At 35.9% G+C, this 25,284-nt stretch overlaps 1 long non-coding RNA gene and 1 pseudogene across 1 annotated transcript in view; both read left to right on the top strand.

The window, feature by feature from the left end:
• LOC121036182 (uncharacterized) overlaps positions 1-25,284 on the top strand; it is a 141,037-nt gene that overhangs the window by 76,576 nt on the left and 39,177 nt on the right. The window lies entirely within an intron of this gene.
• LOC121036181 (60S ribosomal protein L32-like) lies at positions 9,078-9,526 on the top strand (annotated as a pseudogene).

Raw genomic sequence — 25,284 nt, 5'->3', positions numbered from 1 at the left:
CCCTCTCTCTCTCTCTCTCTCTGCTCCTCCCCCACTCATTCACGTGCTCTCTGTCTCTCCCTCTCTCTCAAAATAAATAAATAAACTTAAAAAATAGGTGATACAGATGTGAGAAATATAAGAAAGAATGATAATAAATTCAGATCTATAATGATAAAGGAATGTTGCCCTGAGTCTGATAGGATTTACATGGAATTCTGAAGGAGAAAACATTCCTGAGTAGGCTGAAAACTTACTCACAACTTTTTTCTTGGCAAGAGTGCACCTTTCGGAAAACAAAGTCTCCTTGAAGAACATCGGCTCTACACACCTTTAAGACCACTTGCTGTGGGAGTGAGAAAAAGAAGTTGAAGATCATGGGTTCTGATATCCTCTCTTTATCAGCCTTTACCCTGAAACCTCAACATAGAAATCAATGCAAGTAATGTATGATGTGATAGATAATTGTTCAGCAAATATTTACTTACTTCCCTATCTCCTTCTGTCTCACAGCAGACTGTATTTCCTTCCACTCTCCCCAACATTGGGAATGACCACATGAATTGCTTGACATTAAGGAAGTGAGCAAACATGAGAGATGTACTAGATTGCTTTCATGTTTGTCTTCCCTCTTGCCCTTTTGTCCTCTGCCATGAAAAGATCATGTTCTATTCCCAGATTGAGAGACGTAGAAGTGATCTGAAACGAACTTGAAACCTGAACAAAGCCACACAGCTAATCCAAAAATGCCTGAGTGAGGGTAGAAAAAAAGTTGTTTTTACATAAGCCCTTGAGGTGTGCTTTTTGTTGTCATTGTTACTCAGCATTATTATATTAGAAACCTTATGTTGGGGCGCCTGGGTGGCGCAGTCGGTTGGGCGTCCGACTTCAGCCAGGTCACGATCTCGCGGTCCGTGAGTTCGAGCCCCGCATCAGGCTCTGGGCTGATGGCTCAGGGCCTGGAGCCTGTTTCCAATTCTGTGTCTCCCTCTCTCTCTGCCCCTCCCCCGTTCATGCTCTGTCTCTCTCTGTCCCAAAAATAAATAAAAAACGTTGAAAAAAAAATTAAAAAAAAAAAAAGAAACCTTATGAAAACACGTGCTATCACATAAAAATCAACTATTGCTAAAACAAAAAAAATTATAATCAAATACCCCAAAACTTAGCATCTCAAAATAATAACCATTTATTCTCCATGAGCCCATGGGTCTGTTGGAAGAGTTCTGCTGATCTAGGTCAGATTCAGCTTCAGGTTGCAACAGCTGATCATTTCTTATTGCTACAGGTCTTTGTGTTATCTGAGCATTTGAATGTAATTAATGACAACTATTTGGATTTTAATTTAAGTTCACATTCTTTTAGTTGGTACACTTTTAAAAACTGATCTTCACGAACTTGATAGAAATGCTTCTAACATAGCAAAGATTTAATCAAATCCCTCCTTGGTTTCTTCATTAGAATAATCAATTCAAATCTTTAAGATTTTTTCATGACTAATTTAGGAGAATGTTTTCAGTGATATGTCATAATTTAAAAACTGCAAAAAAGTACAATGAGTCAAGTATATAGATACCCTGTTTAGTTACTTTATAGGTAAATCTCTTAATAATCTAGTATTTTGTAATGGGTGCAGTATTTTTAAGCATGAAAAAATACTTTTATTTGTATACTTATTCTGTCCATATATATACAGATATCTGTGTGTGTATACACACACACACACACACACACACACACACACACGGCAAAAGATTATACACAGTGACCTTTACAATTTCCTTCCTAGTCAATTGCTCTAAAATGGAATTCCTTTGTCATTTCCAAATGTGTAAATATCTTCTCAATCCATACTTAATTGCTGCAATATACAACAACAATATGGATTCCATTGTTAAATTCTTCACATGGTGGAATGACTTGCCAATAATCACAGTATTTTCTCTATTCCTTTTTAGAACTCTTTTGAACTAATACTTGTCTTATTTTTAATCCTGTATTAATCCATTTGAGACTTTGTAGCTGAAATCCAATTTTGATGTGTATGATAGTAACACTTTTGTGCACGTTTACCTAATCTACAACAAGAAACACGGTACATCATCCAATTACATGTCCTATTGTCTTGTTAGACACTATATATCATCTGCTTATTTCATCAAGGAAGTTTATTCTCATTATGTACTTGCAATTATTTTTAGTGCCAATCAACCTATCCTGAATTGCAATTGCATGCCCTTCAGTCTCACCAAGCACTGTATGCCACTTCAGTTACAAATTAGACAATTTTTTCCCTATAATTTTGGCTAAGTTCATATGTGCACCAATTCCGAATTTTCTGAATACTCATGAATTAATTTTGCACTTCACTCTATATATCCAGTTTAAGTTATATTGAATAATCTAAATGCATATAATGATCACTTGCTGATAAATGTCACAGAAATTATATTTATCTATATAAACAAAATGACTTTGGAGGCAGAAAAGACTCATTTTGCAAACTCTGACTTTCAAAACTCTGATCAATTAAAATCATATCATTGCATTTTTTCATATCCAACTGTGTTCACCTGACATTCTCCCAACTGATGCATATTATTGAAGCACTTTAATAGTGAATGTTCAAATGGTCTAAATATTTGCTACTATATGACTTGACAACAACTCTAACATTTCTAACTCTAACATAGGTCACTATTAGATTTGTATAATTGGTATACTTGCGAAATGCCTGTTTTTACTTGAGTGAAGAACTTCCATGTAAATTAGATTAACTAGAGTTGCCTGCAAGGATAGTGACTCTTCCCTCACATTCAGGGTCTCTATATTACCAGTACATCAAAGTGGCTGGGATTATCAGAACTGTTTGATCTATAGCAGAAGAAAATTTCCTATTAACTTAAACATTTCAGAGCTTGATTCTTTTGCAGTTCTTCTATCACCCAGTACTATTGTTCTCCCTTTTACTTAATTATCTCTGCCTCTAACATCTCTCTTGGATCTTATTCTGTTTGAACTGGAGTCACCAGTGAGAACAATAACGTTTGGAAGCTGTCACTTAGACATTCTGGAAATATTTCTTAAGAATGGGGGGGAAGAAAATTCATTCTTGAAGGGTTATGTATTTTATGGCAGAAAATCATAAATTAAATTTTTCAAAATATAATGTAATTTTTTTCTTAGATAAACAGTAAAAAAAATCACTTTTATACACATGTCCCTGCTACTGACATAATTCCACCTCATACTCTCAAATTTAGAAGGGGAAATTTGGTTAGTGTTCTACTTTATAAGCCTAAAAACCATGAGTTATGCATCAACATGAGCAGATTGACGCTAAATCATGTGGCCTTAATGTTGGTTTATTTCACAACCTAAAAATCAGTTAGATTAAGACACTAGCATCACTTGATAAAAATCAAAAATATTATGAACCACCATTACAATGGAAACAGGAGATTCTGTAGATGTATTAGTCAAAGGAGCAGTATCTGCATCAAGCTATTATAAAATTAATTATGTAAAGGATGAATTTTTAAGGCTATTATTTCATACCAGTTTCACCTGAAATTAAAAATAAATTAATGTTTATTTTGTTTTGAGAGATCGCAAGCAAGGAGGGGCAGAAAAGGAGGGGTCAGAGGATCCAAAGCAGGTTCTGTGCTGACCACACCAAGCCTGATGTGGGGCTTGAAGTCACAAACCATGAAATAATGACCTGAGTCAAAGTCAGATTCTCAACCGACTAAGCCACCCAGACACCCCAATTTCACCTGAATTTAACAACAGACTGTAAGCATTATAGAGATTCCTCAAAAAATTACAAATAGAACTACCATATCTAGGAATCCCACTTCTGGGTATTTATACAAAGGAAATTGTATAGGAATTGTATAGGAAATTGTATAAAGGAAGATGTAATACACATATACAATGGGGTATTATTCAGGCATGGGAAAGCAGGAAATCTTGACATTTGCAAAAACAGGGATGGATCTTGAAGGCATAATGCAAGTGAAATAAGGTGGGCAGAGAAAGACAAAGACTACATAATAAAGACAAAGACTACATAATAACAAAGACAAAGACTACATGGTATCAGTTATCTGTGGGATCTAAAATAAAAGCCAAACTCATAGAAACAATAGAAAAGTAGTTATAGGGACTGGGGACCAGACATGGGAAACAGAGGTTAGTATATTGCACAAACTTTCACCTATAATATGAACAAGTTCTGAGGACCTAATGTAAAACATGGAGACTACAGCTGATAACCCTATATTGTATAATTGAAATTTTCTAAGAGTATAGAACTTGCATATTCTCAACAACAACAAAAACAAAGTGAGGTGATGGATGTTAATTAACTAGATGGGGTGAATCCTTCCATAATGTACATGTATATCAACTCCCCATAAAGTACACTATAAATATCTTTCCATTTTATTTTTCAATTATATTTCAATGAAGTTGATTTTTTTTTTAAAGAAGAAAAAAAAACATAATGTAGATTGACCATGCTTGAGATCAGAGACAAGGGTATGACTAGGACATTGTCCTTGTCCTCAAATGACTTAAAACTAAAAATAAATCCGACCCTATTTGACTCTTACGAGCCAAAATGATAGCTTCTGTCTTTATTATTCTGAAGGTGCCCAAAAGTAATCTCAAAAATAAATTCACTCATCAACAAATATGTATTGAGCACCTATATGTGTCAGGAATTATTTAGATGCTGAAGAAATAGTAGTAAAGAAAACAAAATCTCTACCTTGCATTTTTGTTGAAAACAAGTTATTTTTTTAATATAGCCCAAAGTATCATGAAGAAAATCAAGGTCAGAGAGACAGTGTGCTGGATTGGTACAGGATGGAGGTGGGGGGTACTTGGTGTTTTATATCAAGTATCCAGGAAAAGCCTCTCAGAGAAAATAACTTTGAGAAAAGAACTAGAGGAAATGAAGTACTGAGACATGTGGACACTTGGGCAAAAGGTTAGGCAAATAGCAAGGTCATTGATGTTGAAATAAAAACATCTTGGTATGTTGTTTTCAAGAAAAAGCAAGGAAGTCCGTGCACCAGAGAGAGTAAGAGTAGATGCCAAATAATAAATGCCTCTTTGAGTTATATTCTGTATGAAATAGGACTTTATCGGAGTGCTTGGATCTAGGGAATGACCTAATCTGAAGTCTGAATTTTCAGAGAATCTCTGTGACTACTGTAAATTAAAGAGACTGTAGGACAAAACTAGCAGGGAGAGCAATGTTACCAGTTTGGGTCCAAAGAGGAGATTGAAAGGACACAGTTAATTGAACAGTGTAAATTTAATATAAAAATTACCTCTGAATCAATGATAGAAGAATAAATATGAGGTAAAGAGAACTCTAAAGGGTAAGGGCTAAGGCAGCAGACCTAAGGAAGAACAAACTTATAAGGAGGCCCCCCTCCACTCAAATGGAAGTTGGACCTCTGTAGCCTGTTGTATAGTCAAGAAGTTCATTGGAACTTAGGAACAGGACTGTTGCGTCATCACTGGGCAAGCAAGAAAAACCCCTCTGGGGCACAAGTAAATTAGGACTGGTAAGCAGACATGCAGAGGGAGTCCGAGAGCAGTTGTGGGTGTGAGGCCAGGAACATGCAGTCTCCATATTGGAAGGGTACCAGGAAGGCAGTCAACACAGAAAAGAGCATCCTAGGTCCATGGCTGGAAACAGCACCACCAAATATTTTCATACTCCCACACCACTGGCAAAGCATGTGACAGTAGTATTTTCCAAAAACACAATACATGAGAATCGGGGTGGGGGGGGAAGCCCATTTTGTTCTATAGCATCCCTCCAACATTCTCGACAGATAGAGCTTAGTCTTATGTTCACTATAAAGGAGAAATGAAAAAAAAAAAAAAAAAAAAAAAAAAAGGAAAAGAACACAAGTGTATTATCACAGATTAGGTACCAAAGAGTAGATGTGGAGCTGAGATAAAATACATTTATAACTGTTCCAAGCACTTGGGGTAATGGAAATAATTTGAGGAAAGAGCAGATGTTGGCTAGGACAATGATGATAACAATGCCATGCTACAGTTTACAGTTTACAGTTACAGACATAAGACAGTTTGATTATGTGTATGTTTTGAAAGTAGTGCTAACAGATTTGCTGACATAGGATGTAATCAAAAAGAAAAACGAGGCAAGTATTTTTGATCTGATCAACTGGAATGAGTTTATTTCACAGTGCAGAGATGGTTGTAGAAGAAATAGACTTGGGGAGGGGCACCTGGGTGGTTCAGTCAGTTAAGCATCTGACTTTGGCTCAGGTCATGATCTCGAGGTCTGTGAGTTTGAGGCCTGCTTCGAGCCCGCCTGTGCTGATGGCTCAGAGCCTGGAGCCTGCTTTGGATTCTGTGTCTCCCTCTCTCTCTGACCCTCCCCCGCTCATGCTCTGTCTCTCTCTCTCTCTCTGTCAAAAATAAATAAAACATTAAAAAAAATTTTTTAAATAAACAAACACTAAAAATATTAAAAAAAAATACACTTGGGGAGACATGTTTAGACATGTTGGATGTGAGGTGCTTAATGTACAGATGAAGATACTGAACAGGCAGTTGTATAGAAGTTGGTAGGTCAGGAAACAGGTTTAAACTGGATATGAAAATATGCATATCAGCAGAAACAAAAGATTTAAAGGCACAAGATGGAATGACATAATAAAAGGTCATGTGTAAGTAGAGAATAGATACCAAGACTTAGCCTGGAAACAGTCAAATTTTAGAAGGTGAGAGGAATTAAAAGAGAGAAATGTGGCAGGACTGCGCAGCAGCACTAAAGATGAACTGTCTTGAATTTAAAATGGAATAAAAAATCAAAAAAGGAAAGTGTTCTTTCTGGCCACATTGAGCTGTCCTGTTACAGATGCAGAAACAGCCTTTGATGTAAGAGTAATATTAATCAGACAAAATGATAATATTTGCATACTAAGTGAAGTGATGTCAGAGATTGTAAATTACAGCCATGACTCTAACAGAGTAGCATTGCCTGTTTAAAATATCCATCTTTAGCGTTACTGTTCCTGTTTCCACTCATCTTCTAAAGAAAATGGCTTAGATTTCTCATTCTCCCCTCACCCTTATAAGTTACAAAGAAACATAGGGTCTCCTTTTATCTTAGATATAATTACTGCTTACAATTTCAGACACATGGGAAAATACTATTTGTAGAAATGCGTATATACCTAAATGAGATCAGTTATACTTTGTCAACAGTGGGGAAAGATCTGGAAATATTGCTGTAATTTCTGACCCTTTAAAATAATACAGTATTTTCTGTTTGCCATATCTACTCCTCACTCTCCCTGCATCCCCAACACAGGGCTAATGCATTATCTGTCTGTGTACTCAAAGTTGTCTTCTGTAGACGGTATCACTTACTTCCTTTGTCCTTATTAATAAAATTGGAATTAGTTAATATTTTTAAGTTACCTATTATGATTTATGAATACCTACAAACTTCTGGATTAGGACAATTGAGTCCTAGTTAAGAAATTATAATTGACATGGCATTCTAAAATCAATAAATTGGACCTAGCTGTTGGACATCTAGTAAGCACAGTGGAACAGAATAGGTATTCTCAAATACAATCAGTGTAATTTTTGCCAATGAATAACACAAAACATAGTGCTTGAAATGCAATTGAAAATATTAAAATCCAATACAAAGTAAAGCATGACACATTTTATACTCAAGAATTAAAAATAAGTTCAGAGAAAATGCTTAGCAATTATAAAATAACAAGGTCAATATGGATAGCATGGAAATGATAGGATTATATTAGTCTATTAAAGAATTCAGACAATTTCAATAGTTAAAAGAATAGATTAAGCAGTTTTGAGGAAGAGGAACCACACTCACAAAAGGCATAGATCTTGCAAATACTGAATGAATATTCTAAATCAATTTAAGTTTGAAAATGAGGGACTGTGTTGGAATATGGGTTAATGAATCAACTTAAGCTAGAAGTAAAGGAATGCATTTAAAAAGAGTTTGGAAAATTAGTTTGGGGCTAGATGTTAAAGAACTATACAGAGAAACTTTATTTTTTGTGGATTTTCGCACAGGATATACTTGATACAAATGAGAGAAAGATAAATATTATTGGAAAGCTTTTGAAATAGTTCAAGAAACATATATTGAGATCTGGTCCCTGATACCAAGCAGTGAAAATGGACATTTAAGAAAGAGTTGAGAATCTATACTGATTTCATTGAGCATAGGAGAAGAGAGGATAGAGGGACAGAAGGTTTTCTTAAATTTCTGGTTAATTCAACTGAAGAATAATAATTCCTTTTATAGAACCCTTATTAAATAACTTATGAGTTTTTACATTGTCATAATTGTAGCTAATTAAATACTTCTGATTTTATTTTTCTGCTTTTATTTCTCTTCTACTGTAAGATAGCAAGCTTCCTGAAAGAATTGGCCTTGTTTCTTAGGATCTCTGAGGCATTCCCAGCAATTAAGCCAGCATCTGGCATGTACAACTTACCTCACAAATATAAATAAATAAGTGAATAGAAATGAAACTCATGAGTATAATTCTGAGAAGAACAAGATTTTGTGGATAACCATAGGAGTTTGGGTATTTAATATACAGAATTTAAAATACTATTAGATCATTCATACAGAGATGTGCCCATATATTTTCCTGTATTCACTGATTATTTTAAAAAATATTATTTAGCATTTGTAATATGCAAAACACTGTTTTAGACACTGGAGATAAAAACTGTGAATAAAAGAAACCTCAAAAATTTACATTCTAATGGTTATGGAATTTACATTCTAATGGTTCTGTATTCTAAATTATTTTTCCCTTACATTTTATAATAGTATATAAAGTAAATTTTAATTTATGCCAAGATTTAAAAAAAATATTGCTCTCATAACTTTCTTTAACTACTGCTCCATTTCTCTTTATCCCTTTATGGAAAGCTCAAAGACATTTTCTATCTGCTCTCTATAAGAGTTAGCTACTGCTGTGTAACAAACCAGACTATAACTTAGTGTCATAAAAGAGAATTTGTTTTGGACAGCCATGTATAACTTGGCATCATGGCTGCCCTCAGATCTCTGGTGAAGCCCAAGATTGTTAAAAAGAGTACCAAGAAGTTCATCTGGCACCAGTCAGACCAATATGTCAAAATTAAGCGCAACTGGCAGAAACCCAGAGGTATTGACAATAGGGTGTGCAGAAGATTCAAGGGCCAGATCTTGATGCTCAACATTGGTTACGGGAGCAACAAGAAAACAAAGCACATGCTGCCTGGTGGCTTCCAGAAGTTCCTAGTCCACAATGTCAAGGAGCTTAAGGTGCTGCTGATGTGCAGAGGATGCTCACAATGTCTCCTCCAAGAACTGTAAAACCATTGTGGAAAGGGCAGCCCAGCTGACCATCAGAGTCACGAATCCCAATGCCAGACTGCACAGTGAAGAAAATGAATAGACAGCTTATGTGCATATCATATTTGTGTTAATAAAACCATACAACTAAAAAAAAAAAGAATTTGTTTTTATCATAAGCCTACCATCATCTGGGCATTTTTGCTGGTCTTCATTGGGCTCATTCATACTTCTTCAGAAACCTGATAAATCTTCTGGCATATCCAGAATGGCCTTATTTGTACAAGATACTTGAATAACAAGCCAAAGTGTGCCATACCTCTTGAGATGTATCATCAAAAGTGGCACAGTGTTGGAGCACCTGGATGTCTCAGTTAAGCAACTGACTCTTGGTTTTGGCTCAGGTCATGATCTCACGGTTTTGTGAGTTTGAGCCCCACCTCAGGCTCTGCACTGGCAGCATGGAGCCTGCTTGAGATTTTCTCTCCCTCTCTTTCTGCTGTTTCCTCCCTTGGACTGTCTCTGTGTCTCTCAAATAAATAAAACTGAAAAAAAAAAAGGCACAATGTCACTTTTTGCCACATTCTACTGGTCAAAACAAGCCCAGAATCAAGGAGTAGAAAAGTTTCCACATCTTTATGGAAAGACCTGAAAAATTACATTTCAAAGAAACATGGATTCAGGGAAAAGAATATTATAGCACGTTTCAAAAAAATCTGTCATATACTTTTATTCTGCAGAGAGTAAGACAGATTCTACATCACACAGTATGGGTTAAGGAATAGGTTTTATTGAGGAAAGGGAAACTTACAAGATTGAGTTCAGCAAAAGAAAGGAGGCAACTTTTCATCATGCACCAATCATTCCGTAGAGCCATGCAGGAACCTGACTCAGTTTTCTTGTCAACAGGATAGATCTGTGTTTCAGTGGATAAACATTATGTTCTATTTTATCTTCTGATTTAAGAAAGTTTCCTTATTTGTGGGGAAATAGACAACTTTGGTGTGATTGGATTTGAACGTTGGTTATTTGTGGAATTGTACTTGGGGCTTACTGGATGATAAAGTGCCCCTGTTGGAGAAAGTACTGACATTCTTTCAGTACAGCAGGCAACCCTGAATGAGCACAGAGTATCATTTTGGGAAATTCTATGCCTTGTATCACACTCCTCCCACTCTTTCTTAGCTGAACTCATTCATGCCCACTTAATGGTCAAATCATCATTAACTTTCCCAATACCAACTCCCATGGTCCGTTCCTAATCTTCATTTTAATTGGACTATGGGCATTATTTGATACAACAGGTCAATCGTTTCTCCATTAAAAAAAATACACACACACACATACACACACACACACACACACAACTTTACTCACATTTTAAATCACTGCTTTCTCCAGGTTTTCCTCCTTACTAACTGGGTGTATTTTCTAAGTTTCAAATTTCCTGTTCAAATTCTGTAAACATCAGAGACACCTGGGATCCCTCATCCACTACATGGATGCTTCGTTTACTATTTATTCCCACTGTCTTTATAGTCCTAAAATCTCAAGGCTTTAAATACCCTCTATACTCTGACAGCTATCACATTTGTATCTCTAGACTTGACTTTCATCCAGACAAATACTAAACTGACTTTTGACATATTTACATGGATATAAAGTAGGCATCTCAAACTTAAAATCTTCAAAACAAAACTCTAAATGTTTCCCAAAATGTGTTTTCTTTCCCATCGTCATAAACAGTACCCCCACGTATTCCAGTTGCCTGGAGAAAAAAATCCTGACTCTCACTCAAACCACATGCTCAATAAATCAGCAAATTCAACTTGTTTAACCTTCAAAATGTACCTTGAAACCATTATTTTTAGCCACTTGTGTATTAACAGGCTGGGCCAGGCCATCCTTATCTTGTGCCTGAGTTATTGCCATCAACTTTTATCTCCTCTCCTTGCCTTGTCTTTTGTCTCCTTGATTTCAGTGTACACACAGTAAGACTATAATCAGATCATGCTACTCATCCTTGGCTCAAAATGATATGTCACTCAGAGAAAGAGTCAACATTCTTACAGTATATTTCCACCTACTATAGCCCTCTCAGCATTCACTCCTCTCCACCTGATGACTGTATTTCAGTTGCATTAGCCTTCTTGGTATTTTTTTAAACAGGATCATTCCACACATGTCTCCACCTCAGGGACTTTATATGCCTTATCCTCTCTTCTAGAAAAGTTCTTTCTCTAGGTATTCACATGTTTCACACCTTTCAAGCTTTGTGATTTTTTTCAGCAAATTTCTATACAAACTAGAAATCCTCCTCCCCAATTTCAAGTGTTCTCTGTCTTACATTGCTTTATTTTTCTTCAAAGTTCTTATCCCCATATAATAAGCATATTTTTTCACTTGCTTATTTTTTTGTGTCATTTATTACACTGTTAACTCCCTGAGGACAGGATTATAGATTATTTGTTCATCACAATATCACACATTACCTGACACACAGTAAATGCTCAATAAATAGTTTTTCAAGGAATGAATTGCCAAAGAATAATGTGAGACCTTGTTTAAAAAGTATATTACACTCCTATCCAAGAAAAAGTCTTCTTTAAAGTTTTTACTTTCATGGATTTGTTTACTTTGGGGTTATATGCTCCATAGCTTGCTGTGCTCTAACACTGACCTTTCTCACAATTTCAGCCTTGTAATTCCAACTGATTATTAAATATCCCCACCTACATGTGTCTATAAATGAGTACTTCACCTTCTATTTCAAGGAGCTATGGAATCTATTTTTATGCTAATGTAATCATCATTCTCACATTTCAAAATATTATTTACCCTCATCTTAGTGTATTATTTATGTGACTTTCTTTCAATTTATACTTAAAATTTCATAAGGGCAATGCATATCAAATTCCTTTTGGCTTGCTTCAGAATTCTCAGCATATTGACTTACAGAGAGAATATACTCAATAAATATTTATGGAACACACAATATTATAGATAAATTATGAATTCCTACTATAGATAGTTTATCTGGTTTTGTATACACATCATTACAGAAACTAAACTAACAAAGTACTATATTGCAAAGGGAACCAATGAATATATAAATATATAACACAGATTGGAAGAGAGAAAATATCTCAAATTCCTGATTAAGTGAAATCATGTTAACTTCTCTATTCTCCCCCTTTTAATTCTATATGACTATGAAATCTGGCCACAAATGCTATATCGTCTCTCATGTCTTGACTAGACAAATAGGTGGGCTTCTTTTACTCAGACCAGAGTCAACTCACAGACTTGGAACTGACAGTGGTATGAGAGCCTCTTTTAAAAATCCTCTCAATCCGTAGTAATATTAAACTAAACTCCTGCAATTCTAGTGGCGCAAAGTCCAAGCAGAATATAACAGCCTTTTGGAAGCCAGCTCATGAACATCATAGCTAAAGAAAATGACCCTCACCCATACCTGGAATGAAGCCATCCTGGACTTTGACCTTAGGTGTCCTTACTGAGGGACAGATCTGAAAGTGAAGGTGCCTCTAAAGCTGACTTTGTTCTCCAGACTCTCCTTAAAAGGAGAAAGCATGCCAAAATTTAGCCACCTGTGGGTGCCAGAATAGTGGAAGCTCCACTGAATGATAGCGTTAAGCCAATCAGCAAATTGTAACCTAATCAATGCATAGCTATCTACATCCTCTTTAGGAGTAGAGTGAGTCTAGAGTAACAGGAATGGTGACTTTCTATTAATACACATTATCAAAGGTGTATGCGTGGCTCATTCGGTTGAGTGTCTGACTTCAGCTCACAGTTCGTTGGTTCTAGCCCCACATCAGGCTCTGTGCTGACTGCTTGCTCAGAGCCTAAAGCCTGCTTTGGACTCTGTGTCTCCTTCTCTCTCTGCCCCTCCCCCGCTCGTAATTTGTCTCACTCTGTTTCTCAAAAATAAATGTAAAAAAAATTTTTTTAAATAAACATCAAATTGAGTTTTCATCTTCGACTTACTGAGACTAAACTATTTTTTTCATTACTTTCTTCATATGCATTATTTTATTTATCCCTCATTATAAACCTATGGAATAGCTATTCCTCTAATTACATGTTTATTTTTTCACGTACGTGGTAAGTGCTATAGCCAGTGCTCCATCCTGTGTCTGACAAACTCTGCAGGTTTTGCTACCAACCACTACTGCATATGTTGGGAGGAGTAGTTGAAATAGCGTAGCCAATTATTTCTTCAGTCAACAAATATTTTCTAATACTCAAGGTATTTTAATCAGTATGCCAGATCTACATATAAAATGTTGTTCTTGACCTCTGGACGTTTGCAATCTATTAAAGAAGATATGTGATTCTTCCTTTTTTTTTTGTAATGACTGCTTTCCTCTAACACATTTAAATATTTGAAAACAATTTGTTCTCCTGAGTGGCTTACTATTCCTTTCCCCAATCTACAAATTTGATTACCCTGTGGATTTACTTGGCAAGTTATGTTTTTCACAGATGGCATAGCTGCTTTCAAATGATCACAAATTCTTATTTGAGTAGTTCAGATGAATGAGGTATTATTTTAATGTGAAGAGTTGAAGTTGGAGCTTAGAAGAAAATGTGTGTGTAAATGTGCACAAATGTATGTTACTAAGTAATTTAATAGGGTCTCATAAATTCAATCTTAAGTTATATACTGAAGATTTCCAAATATTTATTATTAACCCTTCCTGCCACCTAGATTCTAATTATATTCCTAGATATATACATTGGTATAGATGTCCTATGATACTCCATTTCAGCAGGTCTTAAATTAATTTTATTTCCTTTCCATGTGTCCTTTTCCTTGACTTTTCTATTTCTGCCATACTTCTTCCTGACATATAAAATCAAACATAGGTTCATCCAAATCAATCTTTCACTTTTTACCTGATTTTACATACAAACCAATCAAAACCCTCCCTCCTCGGACTCCCTTGCTCTATTCTTATGCCAATCCTTCACAGCCTCATCTTGTCCAATGCCAAAAATGAACCCTTCTAAAATAATATCACATTACCAATATCTTGCTTAAATGTTTCAGTGACACCCTATTGCTTATGTTGAAAAGTATAAATTCTCAATAGATTACTGAAGTTCCTCCCTGTCTCCCCTTTGTCTGTTTTAGAAACACACTATCCTATCCTCCTAGATACAATCTACCCTACAAGTAAATGAATGACTTCCATTTCTTTTGACATCTTTTGGGTTTCATCAATTCTGACTAATGATATGCGTCTACTTATGATATTATCTCTGACTCTCAAAATCTCTCTCATCCTTCAAAGCCCAACCCAAATCATGTGAAATATAAAAGTATGAACTCTCTTCCCAGAACCCCATAGTACTTAGTGGTAACAGTACTCTTGTACTGTAAAACATGCTGCCTTATATTACAGTAATTTCTGAACACATCTCCATTATTTTACTGTAAGTTCATTATAAACTTTTATATCCTTCCCAGTGCCCAACTGAGAATTTTACATCTAGTAGGTATAATAAATATACAATAAAAATACATCATAGGGGTGCCTGGTTGGCTCAGTCAGTTAAGTGTGCATCTCTTGATTTGGGCTCAGGTCATGATCTCATGGTCACAAGATTGAGCCCTGCATATGGCTCCATGCTTAGCTTGGGACTCTGTCTCTCTGTCTGTATCCCTTCTTGTCTCTCTCTCTCTCTCTCTTTCAAAATAAATAAACATTTAAAAATATATACACATTGTATGCAATGATGATGGTGGTTAAAATGTAACTTCTTTGTTGAGAAATGAACTCCAGCTCTGCTGATCCAACACTAAATTATGTCAAGCAATGAGTCCTGCAAAATGATTCTTAATGAGGATCAGCCTGCAGTAAAGTTCTACATGAAACTGTTAATGACCTTTCATGTGTGCATATTAGGAGGAAAAAATGATTCTAATAACTTCACTACAACATGACATTTGGAGTGGAAAAGTAAACCATAATGTTTACACTCTCTCAAGAAAAAAAAAAGTGAGAAAAGCTCTTATCTTCACAAAAGCAGCAATCTGTGAGGGAAGCAGTAGGCAAGAATGAAAGCTACCCAGCAACCTACTGGGCTGGTAGGAACCTAGGTACCAATCACCTAATGTGATTAGAAGGAGACTGTCTCTCCAATGCCTTGGGTGAGAGCTAGTATCCAAAAGATGATACATCAAAAAGGAAGAAAATGTAGTTTCTAGTCAGATTCTCAAAATGAAATCTCTTTCCCTAATTTCTGCATAATTAATAGAGAACTGCAGATTAAAAAAAATATATCCTCTGTTTTAGTGAAATATCTGATGGGTGTACAAATAGGCAGTGACATAAACCCTAATGATTAGACATCAAAAATCAATAAACTAAGGCAGAGAAGGAAGATGACTTACCATGACCAAGCAAACATCCAATACTCAAAATTATAATGCAATGCACACTGTCAAATAGGTAATAAGTATTAGCTAATATTTGACACCTTTCTTCAGGACCCGTGTTCTTTTATCAGGGGAGAGGTGCTTGGTTTGGTTTTTACTTCAAAATTCTTCTAAATTTTGCCATAAAAATGTGTTTAGACAGATACTGGCCTTGAAATGGGATCATGGGCATAAATGCAACTGCCTATTTTAAGGGAAAGAAAGTGTAAGTTGGAACTCTCTGATATGAAGGTCTAGTCATGCACTGTACCCCATATCAGATTATTCACAGATCTTTGTGTCTTAGTTTAATTTTCTGTAAAAAAATAAATAAATAAATAAATTTAGTAAAATGTGTTCTACTTCATAAAATATATGAAGGATTAATTTGGATTGAATTAGCAATGTCATTTGTGGTGATAGGAAACAATCACAGAAGGGGAAAGCCTGCTGGGTGTACCGTTAGCATGAGAGCTTGAGGTCTGAAGAAGTAAAAGTTAGGGATTCTCCAAGAACAATGCACTGATTGTGCTAAGGAATTCGTTACTAATTTCTGCCATACATCTAGTTCTTCCTGCTCAAAAGTGAAGTTTAATTAAAGGGTACATAGGAAAAAATTGTGCTATAGTGGAAAACTGCATTGTTTAGATATCAGAGGATACTCCTCAGGAATGTCTGCCTACAAGACAGCATAATGGTTTGCTTTATTTATTGTGAAATCATTACAATAGGCTCAGCTAACATCCATTGTCTCATATAGATACAATAAAAAGAAAAGAAAAAAAAAGAAAAATAAATTATCCTTGTGATGAAAACTTTTAGGATATACTCTTAACATTTTTCTTGTACGTCATATAAAAATGTTAACTGTAGTCATCATGTCTACCTTACATTTCTAGTACTTATTTATCTTATACCTGGAAGTCTGTATCTTTGGATCACCTTCCTTCAATTCCTCCTCCCTTCCACACACACTCTGCTCCTGGTAGGCACAAGTCTGATCTCTTTTTCAAAGTTTTTTGTTGCTCATTTGTTTTTAGATTCTATATATGAGAGCATACAGTGTTTGTCTTTCTTTGACTTATTTTACTTAATGTAATGGTAAGGTAAGGTCCATCCGTGCTGTCACAAATGGCAGGATTTCCTTGTTTGTTTTAATGGCTGAATAAAATTTCATTGTGTGTGTGTGTGTGTATACATATACATATGTGTATATATATATCCATTCACCAATGGACACTTAGGTTCTTTCTATGTCTTGGCTGTTGTAAATAATGCTGCTATGAACATGACAGAGTAGATACCTTATAAGTTAGTGTTTTAATTTTCTTTGGATTTATTTCTAGAAGTGGACTTGCTGGGTCATACAGTAATTTTATTTTTAATTTTTTCAGACTCTTCCATACTGTTTTACATAGTGGCTGTACCAATTTATATCCCTACCAACAATACACAAGTGTTCCCTTTTCTCCACATCCATGCCAGCATTTATCTCTTATTTTTTGATGACTATTCTAATAGGCATGAAGAAATAGCTCATTGTGGTTTTAATTTGCATTTCCCTAAAGACTAGTGATGTTGAGCATCTATTCATGCACCTGTTGGCCTTCTGCATGTCTTCTTTAGAGAAACGCCTATTGAGGTCATTTGCCCATTTTTAAATTGGATTTCTTTTTGCTATTGAGTTGTAGAAGTTCTTTATATGTTTTGAAATATTAACCCCTTATCAGATGTATGGTTTATAATGGTTTATAAATATTTTTTCCTGTTCCAGAGGTTGTCTTTTCACTTTGTTAATAGTTTCTTTTGGGGTGCAGAAGTTTTGTGGTTTTTTTTTTTTTAGTTTGCTGTAGTCCTACTGAAGGTTTGTAACCCCTTTAGGACCTTCCCAGATGTAATCTGAAACTGGCCCCCATTCTCAGAGGGCAGGGAGAAACCAAAGAGGCAGACAATTCCAGATTGATAGTTGGAAAGTTTAACAAGCAAAGGGAATTTACACACAAGGCTTGTCTTGTGTGGCAGCAATACAAGTGGATCCCCCCTCCCACTCACACTAAAAGTTTATAAAGAGGCCATAACTGGGTTTAGTCAGGTACACAATCCAGATACTCTCAACAGTGTATCATTATCTCAAGGCTCTGTCCTTAGGGTAGCCCCTGGAAATGGGAAAGGCATGCAGAACCCACATTCCACACTTGATCTTAGCCAAAAGGCCGAGAAGCGATAGAACCCACATTCCAAAGACAGGGGAAGGGCAAAGAGCCTTTGCCCATGTCCATCTCACACACCAACCAGTGGTCATGTGTTCTTGATAATTTCTTCCTATACCCACTTGTTTATTTTTTATATTGTTGTTTGTGTTTTAGGTGTCATTAAGAAAAAACATTACTGAGATCCATGTCAAAGAGCTTTATTCCTATGTTTTCTTCTACAGTTTCATGTTTCCAGATCTTACATTTAAGTCCTTAATTTATTTTGAGTGAATTTTTATGAGTATTGTAAGATACGGGCCCAGTTTCATTCTTTTACATATGATTATTCAGTTATCCCAGCATCATTGATTGAAGAGACTGTTTATCTCCATTGAATTTTTTTGGCCTCTTGTCAAATATTAGTTAACCATTCTTGTTGAAGATTATTTCTGGACTCTTGATTTTGTTCCATTGGCCTGTCTATTTTTATGAAAGTACCATATGTCTTTATTACAATAGCTTTATAGTATAGCTTGAAATCAGGAAGTGTGATACCTTCTACTTTGTTGTTTCTTAGGATTTCTTTAGCTATTTGGGGCCTTTTGTGGTTCCATACAATTTTATTTACTTATTTGATGTTTATATTTCTTTATTTTCACCTTTATTGAGGTTTGCTGGACAAATACAAATAGTATATATTTAAGGTATACAATGTGATGTTTTGATACACAAATAATTGTTAAATAATTACCACAATCAGGGCAATTAACATATCTAGTTATCTCCTCACATAGTTTTGTCTTTGTGTGGAGGAGAACATTTATGATGAACTCTCTTGGCAAAGTTTGAGTACACAATACAGTGTAATTAACTATAGTCACCATGCTGTACATTAGATCTCAAAACCTTATTCATCTCTGATAGCTGAGGCTTTGTTATTTTTTATTATATTTTTCAAATTTTATTTAAATTCTAGCTAGTTAACATATAGTATAATATGGTTTCAGAAGTAACATTTAGTGATTCATCACTTACATACAAAACCAGTGCTCAACACAAGTGTGCTCCTTAATACCCATCTCCCATTTAGCCCACTCCCCACTGACCTCCCCCCATCAACACTGAGTTTATTCTTTATAGTTAAGAGTCTCTTGGGGCACGTGGGCAGCTCAGTCGGTTAAACGTTGAACTTCAGCTCAGGTCACAATCTCACAGTTTGTGGGTTTCAGCCCCACTTCAGGCTCTATGCTGATAGCTCAGAGCCTGGAACATGCTTCATACTCTGTGTCTCCTTCTCTTTCTGCCCTCCCCCACTTGCACTCTGTCTCTCTCAAAAACAAATAAACATTAAAAAAAAAACAAGAATCTCATGGTTTGATTTGCTATTTTTTTCCCCTCTACTATATTCATCTATTTGTTTCTTAAAATCCACATATGAGTGAAATCATATGGTATTTGTCTTTCTCTGACTTATTTTTCTTAATATGATACACTCTAGCTCCATCCACATCATTGCAAATGGCAAGGTTTCATTCTTTTTGATGGCTGAATAATATCCCATTGTGTAGATACCATGTGTTCTTCATCCATTCATCAGTCAAAGGACATTTGGGCTTTCTATAATTTGGCTATGGTTGATAATGCTGCTATGAACATCAGAGTGCCTCTGCCCCTTCAAATCAATATATTTTTGTATCCTTTGGGTAAAAACCTAGTAGTGCAATTGTGAGGTTGTAGGGTAGTTTTATTTTTAACTTTTTGAGAAACCTCCATACTGTTTTCCAGATTGGCTGCACCATTTTACAATCCTACCAACAGTGTAAGAGGGTTCCCTTTTCTCTACATCCTTGCCAACATCTTGTGTTTCCTGTGTTGTTAATTTTAGCCATTCTGAAAAGTGTGAAGTGGTACTTCATCTTGGTTTTGATTTATATTCCCCTGATCATGAGGGTCTATTAGCCATCTAAATGTCTTCTTTGGATGTCTTCTATTCATGTCTTCTGTCCAATTTTTAACTGAATTAATTCATTTTTGGGGTGTTGAGTCTGATAAATTCTATATAGATTTTGGATACTAATCATTTATCAGATATGTCATTTACAAATATCTTCTCCCATTCTGTAGCCTGCCCTTTCATTTTATTGAGTATTTTCTTCCCTTTAGAAGCTTTTTATCTTGATGAAGTCCCAATAATTCATTTTTGCTTTTGTTTCCTTTGCCTCTGGAGTCATGTCTAGTAAGAAGCTGCTACAGCTGAAGTCAAAGACGTTACCGCCTATGTTCTCCTCTAGGATTTTGATGGTTTCCTGTCTCATATTTAGGTCTTTCATCCATTTTTAGTTCATTTTTATGTGTAATATAAGAAAGTGGTCCAGTTTTATTCTTCATGTTGCTGTCCAGTTTTCCCAACACTGTTTGTTGAAGAGAATTTTTTCCATTGGATGTTTTTTCCTGCTTTGTGGAAGATGAGTTGACGATATAGTTGTGGGTCCATATCTGGATTTTCTATTCTATTCCATTGATCTATGTGTCTGTTTTTGTGACATTACCATACACTATCTTGATAACTATAACTTTGTAATATAGCTTGAAGTCTGGAATTTTGATGCTTCCAGCCTTGTTTTCTTTATCAAGATTTTTTTGGCTATTTAGGGTGTTTTGTGGTTCCATACAAATTTTAGGATTGTTTGTTCTAGGCCTATGAAAAATGCTGGTGATATTTGTTTTTAAAGTTTATTTTGAGAGAGAGACTGAGAGAGAGGGCATGCCTGTGTGAGCAGGGGAGGGGGAGAGAAAGAGGGAGAGAGAGAATCCCAAGTAGGCCATGCACTATCAGTGCAGAGCTAATGCAGGGCTCAAACCCACAAACCATGAGATCATAACCTGAGCTTAAACCAAGTGTTGGATAGTTAACCACCTGGGTCACCCAGGTACCCTGCTGGTGGTATTTTGATAGGGATTGCCTTAATTGTGTAAGTTGCTTTGGGTAAATAGACATTTTAACAATATTTGTTCTTCCAACCTATGAGCATGGAATGTTTTTCTATTTCTTTGTGTCATCTTCAGTTTATTTCATAAGCTTTCCATAGTTTTCACTGTATAGATCTTTTACCTCTTTGTTTAGGTTTATTTCTAGGTATCTTATGGTTTTTGGTACAGTTGTAAATAGGATTAGTTCCATGATTTCTTTTTCTGTTTCTTCATTATTAGTGTGTAGAAATGAAACAAATTTCTGTACTTTGATTTTATATTCTGCAATTGCTGAATTCGTGTATGGGTTCTAGTAATATTTTGTGTTATTTTTCTTTTTTTATTTATATGAAATTTATTGTCATATTAGTTTCCATACAACACCCAGTACTCATCCCAACAGGGGCCCTCCTCAATGCCCATTACCCATCCTCCCCTCCCTCCCAACCCCATCAACCCTCAGTTTATTCTCAGTTTTTAAGAGTCTCTTATGGTTTGGCTCCCTCCGTGTCCAACTTTCTTTTCCCCTTCCCCTCCCCCATGGTCTTCTGTTAAGTTTCTCAGGATCCACATAAGAGTGAAAGCATATGGTATCTGTCTTTCTCTGTATGACTTATTTCACTTAGCATAACACTCTCCAGTTCCATCCACGTTTCTACAAAAGGCCATATTTCATTCTTTCTCATTGCCACATAGTATTCCACTGTGTATATAAACCACAATTTCTTTATCCATTCATCAGTTGATGGACAGTTAGGCTCTTTTCATAATTTGGCTATTGTTGAAAGTACTGCTAAAAACATTGGGGTACAAGTGCCCCTATGCATCAGCACTCCTGTATCCCTTGGGTAAATTCCTAGCAGTGCTATTGCTGGGTCATAGGGTAGGTCTATTTTTAACTTTTTGAGGAACCTCCACACTGTTTTCCAGAGTGGCTGCACCAATTTGCATTCCCACCAACAGCGCAAGAGGGTTCATGTTTCTCCACATCCTCTCCAGCATCTGTAGTCTCCTGATTTGTTCATTTTGGCCACCCTGACCAGTCTGAGGTGATATCTCAGTGTGGTTTTGATTTGTATTTCCCTGATGAAGAGTGACGTTGAGCATCTTTTCATGTTCCTGTTGGCCATCTGGATGTCTTCTTTAGAGAAGTGTCTATTCATGTTTTCTGCCCATTTCTTCACTGGATTATTTGTTTTTCAGGTGTGGAGTTTGGTGAGCTCTTTATAGATTTTGGATACTAGCCCTTTGTCTGATATGTCATTTGCAAATATCTTTTCCCATTCCGTTGGTTGCCTTTTAGTTTTGTCCATTGTTTCCTTTGCAGAGCAGAAGCTTTTTATCTTCATGAGGTCCCATTGTTCATTTTTGCTTTTAATTCCCTTGCCTTTGGAGATGTGTCAACTAAGACAAGTAAGACAAGCTGTGGCTGAGGTCAGAGAGGTTTTTTCCTGCTTTCTCCTCTAGGGTTTTGATGGTTTCCTGTCTCACATTCAGGTCCTTTATCCATTTTGAGTTTATTTTTGTGAATGGTGTAAGAAAGTGGTCTAGTTTCATTCTTCTGCTAAATTCTGTTAAAGAGACTGTCTTTTTTCCATTGGATATTCTTTCCTGCTTTGTCAAAGATTAGTTGGCCATACTTTTCTGGGTCCAATTCTGGAGTTTCTATTCTATTCCATTGGTCTATGTGTCTGTTTTTGTGCCAATACCATGCTGTCTTGATGATGACAGCTTTGTAGTAGAAGCTAAAGTCTGGGATTGTGATGCCTCCTGCTTTGGTCTTCTACTTCAATATTACTTTGGCTATTCGGGGTCTTTTGTGGTGCCATAAAAATTTTAGGATTGCTTGGTCTAGCTTTGAGAAGAATGCTGGCGCAATTTTGATTGGGATAGCATTGAATATGTAGATAGCTTTGGGTAGTATTGACATTTTAACGATATTTATTTTTCCAATCCATGAGCACAAAGTGTTTTCCCATTTCTTTGTATCTTCTTTAATTTCCTTCATAAGCTTTCTGTAGTTTTCAGCATACAGATCTTTTACATCTTTGGTTAGGTTTATTCCTAGGTATTTTATATTTTTTGGTGTAATTATGAATGGGATCAGTTTCTTTATTTGTCTTTCTGTTGCTTCATTATTAGTGTATAAGAATGCAACTGATTTCTGTACATTGATGTTGTACATTGCGACTTTGCTGAATTCATGTATCAGTTCAAGCAGACTTTTGGTGGAGTCTATCAGATTTTCCATATATAATATCATGTCATCAGCAAAAAGTGAAAGCTTAACTTAATCTTTGCCAATTTTGATGCCTTTGATTTCCTTTTGTTGTCTGATTGCTGATGCTAGCACTTCCAACACTATCTTAAACAACAGTGGTGAGAGTGAACATCCCTGTCGTGTTCCTGATCTCAGGGAAAAAGCTCTCAGTTTTTCCCCATTGAGGATGATATTAGCTGTGGGCGTTTCATAAATGGCCTTTATGATGTTAAGTATGTCCTTCTGTCCTGACTTTCTTGAGCATTTTTATTAAGAAAGGATGCTAAATTTTGTCAAATGCTTTTTCTACATCAATTGACAGGATCATATGGTTCTTATCTTTTCTTTTATTAATGTGATGTATCACGTTGATTGATTTGCGAATGTTGAGCCAGCCCTGCAGCCCAGGAATAAATCCCACTTGATCATGGTGAATAATTCTTTTTATATGCTGTTGAATTTGATTTGCTAGTATCTTATTGAGAATTTTTGCATCCATATTCATCAGGGATATTGGCCTATAGTCCTCTTTTTTTGCTGGGTCTCTGTCTGGTTTGGGAATCAAAGTAATGCTGGCTTCATAGAATGAGTCTGGAAGTTTTCCTTCCCTTTCTATTTTTTGGAAAAGCTTGAGAATGATAGGTATTATCTCTGCTTTAAATAGCTGGTAGAATTCCCCAGGGAAGCCATCTGGTCCTGGACTCTTATTTGTTCAGAGATTTTTGATAACTGATTCAATTTCTTCACTGGTTATGGGTTTGCTCAAGTTTTCTATTTCTTCCTGTTTGAGTTTTGGAAGTGTTTGGGTGCTTAGGAATTTGCCCATTTCTTCCAGGTTGTCCAGTTTTTTTGGCATATAATCTTTCATAGTATTCCCTGATAATTGCTTGTATCTCTGAGGGATTGGTTGTAATAATTCCATTTTCATTCATGATTTTATCTATTTGGGTCATCTCCTATTTCTTCTTGAGAAGCCTGGCTAGAGGTTTATCAGTTTTGTTTATTTTATCAAAAACCCAACTCTTGGTTTTATTGATCTGCTCTCCAGTTTTTTTAGATTCTATATTGTTTATTTCTGCTCTGCTCTTTATTATTTCTCTTCTTCTGCTGGGTTTCAGGTGTCTTTGCTGTTCTGCTTCTATTTCCTTTAGGTGTGCTGTTAGATTTTGTATTTGGGATTTTTCTTGTTTCTTTAGATAGGCCTGGATTGCAATGTATTTTCCTCTCAGGACTGCCTTCACTGCATCCTAAAGCGTTTGGGTTGTTGTATTTTTATTTTCATTTGTTTCCATATATCTTTTTTAATTTCTTCTCTAATTGCCTGGTTGACCCATTCATTCTTCAGTAGGGTGTTCTTTAACCTCCATGCTTTTGGAGGTTTTCCAGACTTTTTCTGTGGTTGATTTCAAGTGTCATAGCACTGTGGTCTGAAAGTGTGCATGGTATGATCTCAATTCTTTTATACTTATGAAGGGTTGTTTTGTGACCCAGTATGTGATCTATCTTGGAGAATGTTCCATGTGCACTTGAGAAGAAATTATATTCTTTTGGTTTGGGATGCAGAGATCTAAATATATCTGTCAAGCCCATCTGATCCAATGTATCATTCAGGGCCCTTGTTTCTTTATTGATCCTGTGTCTGGATAATCTATCCATTCTTGTAAGTGGGGTATTAAAGTCCCCTGCAATTACCACATTCTTATCAATAAAGTTGTATATGTTTGTGATTGTTTTATATATTTGGGGGCTCCCGTATTCGGCGCATAGACATTTATAATTGTTAGCTCTTCCTGATGGATAGACCCTGTAATTATTATATAATGCCCTTCTTCATCTCTTGTTACAGCCTTTAACTTAAAGTCTAGCTTGTCTGATGTAAGTATGGCTATTCCAGGTTTCTTTTGACTTCCAGTAGCATGATAGATAGTTCTCCATCCCCTCACTTTCAATCTGAAGGTGTCCTCAGGTCTAAAATGAGTCTCTTGGGGCGCCTGGGTGGCACAGTCGGTTAAGCGTCCGACTTCAGCCAGGTCACGATCTC

Source organism: Herpailurus yagouaroundi, unplaced genomic scaffold (genome assembly GCF_014898765.1).
Source record: "Herpailurus yagouaroundi ecotype Mexico unplaced genomic scaffold, PumYag 162, whole genome shotgun sequence".
Lineage (NCBI taxonomy): Eukaryota > Metazoa > Chordata > Mammalia > Carnivora > Felidae > Herpailurus > Herpailurus yagouaroundi.
This window is presented reverse-complemented; position numbering and strand designations above follow the sequence as displayed.